The sequence below is a fragment of the Pseudophryne corroboree genome, chromosome 1 (genome assembly GCF_028390025.1).
Source record: "Pseudophryne corroboree isolate aPseCor3 chromosome 1, aPseCor3.hap2, whole genome shotgun sequence".
Taxonomy (NCBI): Eukaryota; Metazoa; Chordata; class Amphibia; order Anura; family Myobatrachidae; genus Pseudophryne; species Pseudophryne corroboree.
The window spans coordinates 47,420,745-47,433,889 of NC_086444.1; positions in this window are offsets into that span (position 1 = coordinate 47,420,745).

Genomic DNA, 13,145 nt, shown 5'->3' on the forward strand with positions numbered 1-13,145 from the left:
GTAATTACACCCCCCCACACACACACACACAGTAATTACACACATGGACCCCCACAGTAATTACACATATTGGCCCCCACATTAATTCTGCACACTGTTCACACAGCTATTACTGTAAAATTAATACAAACACACTGGACCATACCTGTAACTTTTCAGTATCACTTTTCCTTTTGCCTCTCCCTCCCTCAGCATCAGCCGGCAGGGGTTAATGCAGCCGCGAGCAGTGAGGAGCAGCGCGTGCCTGGCGGCGGCAGCCGGGCTTGCGGCGGGCGGGCGGGTGGGCAGGCGATGTGTCACGCTACGTTGCCAAAGTTCACCAGCGTGATGACGGGCAGCACATCTCTGGCGGCACATCTGAAAGCCACTGGCGGCACACCAGTGTGCCGCGGCACAGTGGTTGAAAACCACTGGTTTATTGGATCAAGCTGGTAATCGCCCCTCATGGAACTTATGTGCATAGGGAATAAAAGGTCCAAAAATTACTGCTTTGTGCGAAACGCGTTAGTGATGATGGTAAGATTTAATTCCACATTTTGTCATAATCTGTTGTACCTAATATATGAAAATCTGAGTCACTATTTTAGCCTTATTGAGGCAATTCTTCCTCTAAAACCATATATAGAACACAATATTGTGTCATCACATAGGCCTATCACCCTACTGACCAAAGAATATCCACACATTCCACCACAGTGCGGTTAGGGAATAAAATCTCCAGTTAATACATTAACATAAAAAAAACACTGACTAGAAATAGTTAATGGGTGTAAATATAATTAATGGCACGCCTATAATACCACCAATGATGTAGTCTGACCTTCTCTAACTCCATGTAATCTGTACCTTGCCATAGACATCATATTGTCACATAGGGTTCACTGTTCAATATAGACAATATAGACTTGTTGCGCTCTCGTTCTGGATCCCGGCACTGGTGTTGCGCCCGCATTCCGAGATGTCACTGGATTCCGCCCTTGGCATTTTGTCTGCTGGGATCCTTCTATACCTGTCCTAATGGACACAAGGAAAAAAATAAATTGTCATCATCTAATGTTAGAATGTTAAGTTATTCAGGGATCTGAAAGGACTAATTTCATACATGGAAACACGGTTTAAGTAACGGCCCCATTCACCATTAGTGACCCGATATGCCTGGTACTCATCTCCTATATATTTGCCCAAGTCTGTGACTCTGTGCCCGTAACGCTGGGCGGAGTCACAGGCACAGATCTGGCCAGGAACAGTCCCCTCCCTCTCTCCGCCCAGTCCCCTCCCCATCTCCGCCCAGTCCCCTGTCTCCCTTCTCCCCGTACACTCTCTGGTGACACCGCAGCCGCTGACTGTGAGCGGAACTCACACTACCCGCCTCACAGACTAGCGGCTGCTGCAGAGTTCAGGGGGACATGCTGAGCACTGGCAGCTACTCTCGCTCCCTCTCCCACCCACGGCATCCACCCGTCACTTACCCGCGGTCGCGGGTGAAAAGGGCCGTGGCTTCGCGAAAGGGGGCGTGGCTTCGCGTCCCGACCCCCGTTTTCGGCACAACTCACCCCCCCTCCCACCCGCGGCAACCACCCGCATCTGCCCCCCACCCGCGGCATCCACCCGTCACTTACCCGCGGTCGCGGGTGAAAACGGGGCGTGGCTTCGCAGAAGGGGGCGTGGCTTCGCGTCCCGACCCCCGTTTTCGGCACAACTCGCCCCCCCTCCCACCCGGGGCAACCACCCGCATCTGCCCCCCACCCGCGGCATCCACCCGTCACTTACCCGTGGTCGCGGGTGAAAAGGGGGCGTGGCTTCGCGGAAGGGGCGTTGCTTCGTGTCCCGACCCCCATTTTCGGCACAACTCGCCCCCCCCCCCCCTCCCACCCGCAGCAACCACCCGCATTTGCCCCCCACCCGCGGCATCCACCCGTCACTTACCCGCGGTCGCGGGTGAAAAGGGGGCGTGGCTTCGCGTCCCGGCCCCCGTTTTCGGCACATTGTGGGTCGGGGCATACGGCCTTCACCCGGACACTGCTGAATCTGCAGTGCTGGCTTCTGCCCTGTGACAGGAGCCGGCACTTTGGTGTCACCCCTCAGAGGGTAACACCCGGGGGCGGCCCGCACCCCCCGCACCCACGTTGTGGCGCCACTGCTCCCGCCCCCACCCGTAGCACAAACACCCGCCGCATCCACCCACCACCCGCGGCACTCCCGTCCCCTCCCCCACCCAGAGCACAAACACCCGCGCCACCCACCCGCGGAACTCCCGCCCCCTCCCCCACCCATAGCACCAACACCCGCGGCAACCAACCACATTCGCCCCCCACCCGCGGCACTCCCACCCGCGACACCTACCTGCGACACCCACCGCATCCACCCACCACCCGTGGCACTCCACCCCCTCCCCCACCCGCAGCACCAACACCCGCACCACCCGTGGCACTCTGCCCCCTCCCCCAGCACCAACACCCGCTGGCCCCCCCTGCGGCACCCAACGCATCCCCCACATCCGCTCCCACCCGCGGCACTCACGCCCCCACCCATAGCTTCCACACCTGCAGGACCCCCCGCCCCTCCCCCACCCGCTGCAACCCTGCCCCTCCCCCATACCCACCTCTCCCCCCTGCTGCACCCTTCACCCAACCCGCACCACCACCGCAACTGCCCCATCCTGCACCCACCCCTCCTGCACCACCACTGCTCCAGCCCCTGCCCCCCATCCGCACCTGTCCCTCCACCCCCAGCACCCCCCTCCCCCATCCACGGCACTCCCACACCAGCTTCTCCCACAGCCCTCCCACACCCACATCACCCCTGCTCCCAACCCCCCACCCATGCCACCCCCGCCCCTCTCCTACGCACAGCACCCCTGCTCCCACACCCCTCCCCTACCTGTAGCACCTGCCCCTGCAACCGTGGCACCCTCAAACCCACCACCCCCCCAAATGCACCACACCGGCAAACCGCCCCCTCCCCCACCCGTGGCACCCCCCACTCCACCCCCATACCCATCTCTCCCCCCGCTACACCCCTGCATCCTCCACTCCACCCGCACCACCACCGCATCTGCCCCTCCCCCATACGCAACACCCCTGTTCCTGCACCCCCTCCCCCACCCACGCCACACCCCCAACCCTCGAAACCCCCGCAGCCGCCTTCCACCCCCCACCCGCACCACCACTGCACCCGCCACTGACCCCCGCAGCCGCTTCCCACACCCCAAACGCAGCACTACTGCACCCGTCCCTGCCCCCCGCACCTGTCCCCAAACCCATGGCACCACACTCCCACCCGCAGCCCCCCCTCCCCCACCCACGGCACTCCCACACCAGCTTCTCCCACAACCCCTCCCACACCCATATCACCCCTGCTCCCAACCCTCCACCCATGGCACCCCGCCACTCCCCTACGCACAGGACCCCTGCTCCCGCCCACACCCCTCCCCTTCCTGCAGCACCACCCGCCCCCGCAACCGTGGCACCCTCACACCCACCTTCCACCCAACCACACCACCCCGCCAAATGGCCCCCACCCACAGCACCCCTGCACCCGCCCCTTCCCAACACCCACGCACCTGCCCCTCCACCACCCGCAACACCACCACAGCCGGCCCTCCCCAACTGCGTTAACCCCGCACCGGCCCCTCACCCACCCACAGCGCCCTCTGATCCCCTCCCCCATCCGCCCCATCCCCGCACTCGCCTCTCCTCTGCCCGTGGCACATCCGGACCACCACCACACCCCCACAGCCACTGTGGCAACTGTGTGTATAAGCGTCTCTGCCCCCTGTGGGTATTGTGTGTATAAGCGGTTCTGCTACCTGTGGGTAATGTGTGTACATGTGGCTCTGCTACCTTTGCCCATTGTGTGTATAAGCCCCTCTGCTACCTGTGGGCACTGTGTGTATAAGCGCCTCTGCCCCTGTGGGTATTGTGTGTATAAGCGGTTCTGCTACCTGTGGGTAATGTGTGTATAAGTGGCTCTGCTACCTGTGGGTATTGTGTGTATAAGCGGTTCTGCTACCTGTGGGTATTGTGTGTATAAGCGGCTCTGCTACCTGTGGGCATTGTGTGTATAAGCGGCTCTGCTACCTGTGGGTAATGTGTGTATAAGCGGCTCTGCTACCTGTGGCACTTGTGTGTATAAGCGGCTCTGCTACCTGTGGGTATTGTGTGTATAAGCGCCTCTGCTACCTGTGGGCACTGTGTGTATAAGCCCCTCTGCTACCTGTGGGCACTGTGTGTATAAGCGCCTCTGCCCCCTGTGGGTATTGTGTGTATAAGCGGCTCTGCTACCTGTGGGCACTGTGTGTATAAGCGCCTCTGCCCCCTGTGGGTATTGTGTGTATAAGCGGTTCTGCTACCTGTGGGTATTGTGTGTATTAGCGGTTCTGCTACCTGTGGGTATTGTGTGTATAAGCGGCTCTGCTATCTGTGGGCACTGTGTGTATAAGCGCCTCTGCCCCCTGTGGGTATTGTGTGTATAAGCGGTTCTGCTACCTGTGGGTATTGTGTGTATAAGCGGTTCTGCTACCTGTGGGTATTGTGTGTATAAGCGGCTCTGCTATCTGTGGGCACTGTGTGTATAAGCGCCTCTGCCCCCTGTGGGTATTGTGTGTATAAGCGCCTCTGCTACCTGTGGCCACTGTGTGTATAAGTGGCTCTGCTACCTGTGGCCATTGTGTGTATAAGCGGTTCTGCTACCTGTGGGTATTGAGTGTATAAGCGGCTCTGCTACCTGTGGCCATTGTGTGTATAAGCGGCTCTGCTACCTGTGGCTACAGCACCTTCGTATCTTATCTACAGTGCATTGCTGTTACTCATCTGGTACTTCATAATGCAGACCCTAGCAATATATACTACACTCTACACTATGTTATTCATTGTGCCCTGCGGCCACTCTGCATGCCCTCACAAAGGCCTACGCCCCCTTGACAATCGCACGCCCTCCCCCCTTACAATATTTACCCACTGCCATAAAAAAAAAACAGGTAATACTCCATATAATAACAATTATAGCACAGCTGAAGCCCGTGCAGGGAATAATGGATCGTAGCCCCTGCAACGGTATTTTCTAACACCTTCCCTCTCTTTATCCTCTCCCTACCACCCTGCCTCTCCCTATCCTTTACCGATCGCACAGTGTTTCTGTACATTCCCTTTCTCTCCCCCTACGCCTCTCTATCTTATCTCAACCGGAACCCATTTCTGTATGCCCTCTATACTGCCCTGCATTTCTGATTCTGTTATCTACCGCCCTGCGTATGTTCAAAGGCGTGCAGAGGTTAACGGGGCGTGGCCCCTAACGACGGTGTGAAGAGCGCCCGTAGGGCGCGATGAATCACCTAGTATATATATACTAGGTGATTCATCGCGACCTACGGGCGCTCTTCACACCATCATAATGGGCTATGCCCCCTTAACCCTTGCATACCCTTGTGACGTGCAATATTTGTATTATATGGAGTATTACCTCCATTCATAATTGTGTGAGTGGTTAAATATAGCACGGACAAAGGGCGTGCGATTGTTAAGGGGGTCATAGCCCCTTGCAACGGCGTGAACAGCGCACGCAGGGCCTGATGAATCACCTAGTAGGTGCTTTGGTTGGGGGAGTGGCGGGTGAGGGAGAGACGTGGAAGGGGGAGTCGGTCCGGGGGTGCCGCGGGTAGCGGAGGGGTGGTTGCGGGGGTGGTGTGGGTGTTTTGAGAGGCTGGTTTGGTGGTGGGGAAGGGGCAGGTGGAGTCCGGAGCCACTGCTGGTGCAGGGGTGCCACGGGTGGGGGAGGGGCAGGTGCGGTGGTGAGGGGGTGCTGCGGGTGGGGGAGGGGTCCGGAGCCACCATGGGTGGTGGAGGGGGTGTATGCGGGTGTCACGGATGGGGCCCGGAGGTACTGCGAGTGGGGGAGGGGCGGGTAATGCTTCTTCTCCTGGATGCAGCTAAGCTGCTGTCCTCCTTTTGGCAGTGGCTCTCCCGGAGACTCGCACAGCAGCCAAGCAGCCAGTCACTATTGTTAGCGCTGGAGTCCCAACGCACCGCATTACAGGGAAGAATATGCACTCAATAAACTACAGCTCCCAGCAGCCCTTAGCGCCGGAATGCTTTGGCGCTAAGGGCTGCTGGGAGCTGTAGTTTATTTAGTGCGTCTACTTCCCTGTAATGCGGCGCGTTGGGACACTGGTGCTAACAATAGTGACTGGCTGGCAGAACTGACTGACTCGCTGAATCAATGTAAAAGGTGAGAGTGCTGTGCAGTGTCAGTGTCAGCTCCTGCGGCTGGTTGGGAGTTACTCCTCACTGCCCTGGTCACAGCGGCAGCGTGTGACGTCACACAGCCTCTGCGGGCCACCTCTTCACGGTCCGGCCACACCTGCGTTGGCCGGACTGTGCCCACAAAACGGCGGCCAAACATCGCCGTGCCGCCCCCTCCCGCCTAGGCAACGACAGCTGTCAGCCATGTGCTGGCGTACTGCGGTGCCAGGGCATGCACAGTTCTGACCTGATAGCTGCGATGAACTGCAGCGAGCGATCAGGTCAGAATGACCCCCATAGGACGCTGCAGTAAAAGGATTGTTTCCCTATCTACAGAGACTTGCTGCAGATGCAGTGACATACCCTCCAGCTGCACCTTTTTGGTGGGAAGCCACGCCCCGTTTTCACCTGCGACCGCGGGTAAGTGACGGGTGGATGCCGCGGGTGGGGGGCAGATGCGGGTGGTTGCCGCGAGTGGGAGGGGGGGCGAGTTGTGCCGAAAACGGGGGTCGGGACGCGAAGCCACGCCCCCTTCCGCGAAGCCACGGCCCTTTTCACCCGCGACCGCGGGTAAGTGACGGGTGGATGCCGCGGGTGGGAGAGGGAGCGAGAGCAGCTGCCAGTGCTCAGCATGTCCCCCTGAACTCTGCAGCAGCCGCTAGTCTGTGAGGCGGGTAGTGTGAGTTCCGCTCACAGTCAGCGGCTGCGGTGTCACCAGAGAGTGTACGGGGAGAAGGGAGACAGGGGACTGGGCGGAGAGAGGGAGGGGACTGTTCCTGGCCAGATCTGTGCCTGTGACTCCGCCCAGCGTTACGGGCACAGAGTCACAGACTTGGGCAAATATATAGGAGATATATATATATATTATAAATATATGTATATTATAAATCTCCTTATTGGCTATCGGACGTCACGTGTTTTGGTTAGCCAATAAGAAAAATCCAGAAAATAAGAAATGGCGATAATTCTGGCATAAAGAACAGGGTAAATCCGAACCCGCTCATCTCTAATATATATATATATATATATATATATATATATATATGCTCCAAACTCCAAGGGAAAAGAGCAGGTGAAATTATTGGTTTATGAAAGCCCTACCCTAAAATCAAATGACAGAACCCCACTGCTAAAGAAATCTACACATATAATAAAACTGTAAGGATTGTGTCTGTACATAGACATTTATTTTGAGACACCTCTAGGGACTGTTTATGGACTATAGAGACCAAAAAAAAAAAATATCAGAATTTTTGTCTGTCTGTTTGTCCGTCTGTCTGTTCGTTGCGGCATCACGCAAAAATTACTTGATGGATTTGTATTGTGTTCTCACTATTGTGCAGCTTAGTGACCTAGAAACAAACTGAGGTATGTATGATCTCGATGTGACATCAGGGAGAGGAGCAATAAAGAAAAAACAGACGCTTGACACTCGGGAAATCGCTCAGGGCTGCAGGCGGAGAACTCAGGATCAGCTGCTGCTCACAAGTTAGTAACCCCAAGTATCTTTTTGTGTTAATCCCTAAAGGAAAAACTGCAAATCTTGTTTACAAAGAAATTTTGTGATCAATGTGTACAATATAAAATATAACAATATTACAATATAAAATATTAGATGGCACTACTGTCTCCGCTGAGCAATAACAGATATCCACACAAGTGAAGCTGCAGGCAAACGCTAGTATATATCTTAATTTCGGGTGGTCTTCTGTTTGCCGGCGGTCGGGCTCCCGGCGCTCAGTATACCGGCGCCGGGAGCCCGACAGCCGGCATACCGACACTTATTTTCCCTCGTGGGGGTCCACGACCCCCATAGAGGGAGAATAAAATAGTGTGGCGCGCGTAGCGCGCCACCGTGCCCGTAGCGTGGCGAGCGCAGCGAGCCCGCAAGGGGCTCATTTGCGCTCGCCAAGCTGTCGGTAAGCCGGCGGTCGGGCTCCCGGCGCCGGGATGCTGGTCGCCGGGAGCCCGACCGCCGGCCAGCCGTAGTGAACCCCTTAATTTCAGTTTATCACCTAAGGATAAACTTGTGCTGTGATTGGCGCCGCTTTCTGTCCCTGAAAGCGGCTTGTTCATTGCTCTTCTGGTGAAGCTTGGCCATTTGCCGAATAGCTCTGGTAGATTATTACAAGGTCACTGTCCAATGCTTTAGAATTAAGCATCTAAAAACAAGAGGGTGAAACTGCTACTTGATTTACTGTTCAAAGCCTGGGGGGAAAAAAAAAAAAATACACAAAATAACTGGAGTATTTATGTGTCACTATATATCGCCCATTCACTCACCGCTTGCGGCACGTTGCCATATCCAGAAGGAATTTGCTTCACATAAATTGACGATGGTCACATTAAAAAAAGAAATAAGAATAATTACGTTTAATTGGTTTTGCAGATTCTTTTTTATCAAAGACCTGAATGTTAGGAAACCCAGTGCTGCTGGTCTACATAGACACGGCTGGAAAGGAACCGGATTTATCTAACTAGGCCTACAGAAACGTCTCCCAGCTGTGTGTCTGCTGTTCCTGCATGTAATTATGGCTTATGCTTTCATGTTGAGGTTATTATGGCGTTGTCGTGGCCTTTATCTCCTGATGTGGGCATTGAAGAGATCCGCTCAGCGTTTGGTAACCAGCTGTGACACAAACGTGGAAGGAACCCGTTGAGTTCATGTTGCATAACATCCTATAAAAGTACTACGTAGTAACTATACAGTATACAGCGGAGTGGAATTATGACGTGCCAGGAGATTGTTCCTGCTGCCACGTGGTGCATCAATTGTGTTTGCAAACTAATAGCGACGCATTTTCCTACTTAGCCAATAGAGTGGAGGGGGCTAGTACAGACTAGTTTAGCCAATGGTCCACAGGGAAGGGGCTGGAGTGTGCAATTTGCCCTGAAGAATTTTGCTACATCTAGAGAGCATTTTATTGTCAGAAATCCTTATATTTTAATGTGGTCACAGATTTAAATTCCGATTTGGAAAATCACAGGTCAGAATTAGCTAAAAATATTTTATAGATCTCTAGGAGCCAAAAGCGATGTTAATAGTCATGCAATACTGTTAGGACACTTGTTTTACGTAAATGCTTACAGTCCATTTCTGCATTCACCAATGTCACTAAGGAAATTCATTGCGATCCAACCAATCTGACGCGTTTCTCCACCATTCCATCAGAGAAATGTACTGGCTTATTCTTTGCCGGGTGCTGGTGTAGGAAAATGGGTGGCACTAGGAAAGGACAACTGGTCAGGATTTGGAGGTAAAACATGAGCGGAGGGCTCTGCAAATATTAAGCTAATTCAGGTAGAACAGCCACGGTCCAAGCAGAGATGAAAGAGCCAGGAATACAACATAATAAGAGCTCTCCAACACTGCACCTAGTAAGGGCATTGAAGAAAAAAGCAGCACTGTGGATCATCAATGATGATCCGTCAGTGGCAGTTGCCCTGGCGGGCCCCTTATTCCTGACAGGCCACGCTGTGACGCACCTGCTGCACCACCAGTAGTTCTGCCCAGTGTCGGACTGGAGCATGAAGGGCCCACCTGGGGTATGCAGTGATCGAGGCCCATGATTAGAGGTGTGGCCAGCCTCCAAAGGGGGTGTGGCCAGCCACCACAGTGGTTTGGCTAACCATTATAGAGAACCTGGTCTGGACTCCTTGATAATTTATATAGTAATTAATGCTAGTGCATGCATGATAATGTGCCAGATTAATGACAGCAATGTACTGTAGAGAATCCTGTGCAGTATAAGGTAACATATGTATAATATATAACTCAAGTACACAGTCTAGAACCTGATCCCTAGAGGAGGAGGTGGGCCCCCAGGCAGTGGGGCCTACCGGTGGTTTCCCCTGTACTGCTGTGGGCCAGTCCGAGCCTGGTTCCGCCCCTGTATATCATGCTACTTGTATCTTCACTGTCATTTTCAGTTGCTGAATTCTACCTGATATTCCGCCAGCAGGCAGCCGAGCTCTGGGGCAAATTCTTTCTGTTCATTGGTAATAACTCAGCTTCTTCTTGTCATTTTACAGGGCATATGGTTTATTCCGGGGTTACCTCTCGGCCATTCCATACAAAACTATTCATTCTGCAAGCAGAGGCATTCCACCAATGTATAATGTTTTACAGACGGGGTTTGTCCCAATATAGCAATATAATGGTTACTGATATTATTCCCTGTGAAAGAGACCGAGACAATAGTTGTTATTATCCTTTATTTATAAAGTGGTAACATATTACGGAGCGTTGTACATTGAGGAGATTGTAATGCAAGCAAATAACAGAATAACATGAAACCAATGGTAAGGATGGCCTTGCCCACATAAGCTTACAATCTAAGATACAGAAGGTAGCATAACAACAATTGGTGCATCTGGTCAGTGTAAGGCAGGAGCATTATCATCCACTAATAACACAGCAGCTATTGGCAATTGCTGCAGTAAGAGCTCAGATTATATATATAACTAGGTGATTCATCATGACCTATGGGCGCTCCTCACACCGTCGTAAGGGGCTACGCCCCCTTAACCCTTGTATACCTTTGTGACGTGCAATATTTGTATTATATGGAGTATTACCTCCATTCATAATTGTGTGAGTGGTTAAATATTGCACGGACAAAGGGCGTGCGATGGTTAAGGGGTCGTAGCCCCTTGCAACGGTGTGAACAGCGCACGCAGGGCCTGATGAATCACCTAGTAGGTGCTGTGGTTGGGGGAGTGACGGGTGCGGTATAGATGCAGATGGGGGAGGGGGTACTGCGGGTGGGGGAGGGGTGGTTGCGGGGGTGGCACTAGTGTGGTGGTGGGGCGGGTGCCGTGGATGGGGCCTGGACGTACTGCGAGTGGGGGAGGGGTGGATGCGGTGGTGCGGCGGGAAGGGTGGGTACGGGGTTGCTGCAGGTGGGGGAGGGGGTGTGTAGGGGTGCCACGGATGGGGCCTGGAGGTACTGCGAGTGGGGGAGGGGTGGATGCGGCGGGAAGGGTGGGTACGGGGTTGCTGCAGGTGGGGGAGAGGGTGTGTAGGGGTGCCACGGATGGGGCCTGGAGGTACTGCGAGTGGGGGAGGGGCGGGTAATGCTTCTCCTCCTGGAAGCAGCTAAGCTGCTGTCCTCCCTTTGGCAGTGGCTGTCCCGGAGACTCACACAGCAGGCAGTCACTATTGTTAGTGCCGGTGTCCCAACGCGCCACATTACAGGGAAGATGCAGTCAATAAACTACAGCTCCCAGCAGCCCTTAGCGCCCCCCCCCGCTCAAGTACAAAAGCATCGCACAGCGGAGATGATTTTGTACTTGAAGAGTAACTCTCAGCCAGCGCAGCTCCTGTGGCTGTCCGGGAGTTACTCGTCGCTGCCCTGGTCGCAGCGGCTGCGTGTGACGTCACACAGCCGCTGCGGGCCGCCCCCTTACGTTCCGGCCACACCTGCGTTGGCCGGACCGTGCCCACAAAATGGTGGCCAGACGTCGCCGGGGCACTCCCTCCTACCCAGCGACCGCCTCTGCCCGAGGCAGAGGTGATCGCTAGGCAACGACAGCTGTCAGCCATGTGCTGGAGCACTGTGGTGCCGGGGAATACACAGTTCTGACTTTATCGCTGTGCTGCGATGAACTGCAGCGAGCAATCAGGTCAGAATGACCCCGGTAGGATGCGGCAGTAAAAGTTTTCTTTTCTCCCTATGTACAGCGCAGAGACTTGCTGCAGATGCAGTGGCATACCCTCCAGCTGCACCTTTTTGGCAGGTACAGAACCTTTTTTTATGGTCTGTACTGATTTTTGGCTCTCCAAACTTCCATTGAAAGTATAGGAAAAGGGGTGTGACCACGTCACTGTACCCGTGGCCACGCCCCTTTTCGAATTTGTCCCGGTTTTTATGTGTAAAGTGTTGGAGGGTGTGTTGCTGCAGATGCAGTGGGCCCTGTTTTGGGGTGTGGTCCTTACAAATGGTTATGGTATGAATGATTGACCATGTTAAGGTCAACAGTCATTAGGTCAACCACTATTGGTCGACACTGACATGGTCGACAGACTAATGGTTGACACATGAAAATGGTCGACACATGACAGGTCGACACATGAAAAGGTCGACATGGATTTTTGCACTGTTTTTGGTGTCATTTTTTTCTGTAAGATGACCAGGAACCTCAATTAGTGTACCGCGTCCCCTTGCATGGATCGCTTCGCTCGCCATCCTGCGGGCAAGGTGTCTCGCTCCACTACCGCTGCACTCGGCAAAGGTTACTATTCCCAATCGTAGTCCACGTGGATGGCAAAGTATGAAAATTTAAAAAATCTTTAAAAAAAAAAAAAAAGCTATGTTGACCTTTTCATGCGTCGACCTGTCGTGTGTCGACCATGTGTCCGTGTTGACCATCCAAACGGATACCCTTACAAATGACTTATTTGGGGATCGTTGTAAATAAGATTGTACTGTAGATAAAAGTAACATTGAGTAAAACGTTTATCTCCTATCTAGAAGTTACATCTCAATTCCTTCTGGCAAGACAGCTGCTTAATCCCTTCATTTCCAGCCAATTAATCAGCCAGTTCCCTTCTGCAACAGCGCAGTTCACCTAATTGTGAGCGATAGGTGCTGACATCACCCGCTGAGGAATCTGTGTTACCTCAGAATGTTTTATTCTAAGCCTGTGAACTTTAAACATCACTTATGGTGTGAGACCGAATGTGAAGCGGATTGGTGGATTTGTGTTCGCTTTGTGGAATAATCACTTCTCATATGTCAGAGGACAGGATTTCATTTCTTGTGGGATGATATAAGTATTTATGATTCACGGTGTCTGTCTGTGGAAGGTGAGATACAGAGATATACATACATGGGTTTATCCCTCTCACAGTCTGACAGGGGGGGTCATTCCGAGTTGATCGCTAACTGCCGTTGTTCGCAGCGC